This window comes from Pinus tabuliformis, chromosome X (assembly GCF_031772625.1).
Source record: "Pinus tabuliformis cultivar Carrire ecotype Pingquan chromosome X, CPIR1, whole genome shotgun sequence".
NCBI lineage: Eukaryota > Viridiplantae > Streptophyta > Pinopsida > Pinales > Pinaceae > Pinus > Pinus tabuliformis.
In genome coordinates this window covers 858,144,458-858,145,699 of record NC_142308.1, presented here as the reverse complement: position 1 = coordinate 858,145,699, position 1,242 = coordinate 858,144,458, and positions in this window count along the sequence as shown.

The window sequence follows — 1,242 nt, the reverse complement described above, 5'->3', positions numbered from 1 at the left end:
TTCCCATTTTGCATTTCTTTGATGACTACGCTAACCTCCTCTTCATTCACAAGCTTGTTTAGATTATAATTGTCTTCTCTTGTCACCAGTTTAGGAATGTGCTTTGTGAATTCATTGATGAATTGTGATCTGTCTAAGAGAGGTTCCTCTGCTATGCCTTGGAAATGTTGAACCAGCGCCGCTTCTATATCTTTGTGGGTATTGAGTTGTTTTCCTTGAGAATCCTTGATTTTTGAGATCCTGTTATGAGACTTGTGATCCATGGTAGATTTGTGAAAAAACCTTGTGTTCCTTTCTCCTTCTTTTAACCATTGAACTCTTGATTTCTGTCTCCAGAATATTTCCTCTTGTTTGCATAATTCTTCCCATTCCTGTTGATGGTTGTTAGCTTGTTCCTTTCTTTCCTCGTTGAAGCCATCTGTGATGAGGATTTGATTAATTTCATGTAGCTTCCTTTCAACATCTTTTTTTGCTTCAAAAATGTTGCCAAACTCATTCTTATTCCACTCTTTAAGCTTGATTTTGATATGTTTCAATCTTTTGTGCAGGAGGAACATTTTAGTGCCCTGAACTTGCATATCCTCTTTCCACCATTCTTCAATATTGCTGATAAAGTCTGGATGTGTGAGCCAGATGTTTTCAAACCTGAAAGGTTTGTTTCTTGGAGTTCCTATAAAGGACACTTCAAGTTGAATAGGCCAATGATCTGAGCCACCAAAAGGGAGTATCATCGCTGACATATCAAGGCCTGTAAGGATAAGGTCCTCCGAGATGATGAATCTGTCAAGTTTTGAGGCCACCTGAGACTCTCCTCCCCTTTTGTTATTCCAGGTAAAGATGCCATTACTTGTCTCTGTGTCTACTAGCCTCATATTGTTTATAAAATTTTGAAATGCTATGGAGTCTCTGCCAAGTGATCTGGTTCCACCTTTTTTTTCTGACAGGGACCTGATCATGTTAAAGTCCCCTCCCAAAATCCAGGGGATGCCTGAATGTCTGTCCCTTAGATCCTCCAGTGAAGTAAGCAGCCTGAGTTTATCTTCAGGCTTCTGTGGACCATAAACATTTGTGATTAAATATACTTCCTTGTCCCCCAAAGGTTGAATAACCACTGATAAGTAGTTCCTAGATGCTTCCGCATCAAGGATTCCTAGTTTCTGAGGATTCCAAAGTGTGAGAATACCCCCTGCTGTATTGTCTGCTTTGACTTCTAGATATTCATATTTAGTCAGCCATTTGCTG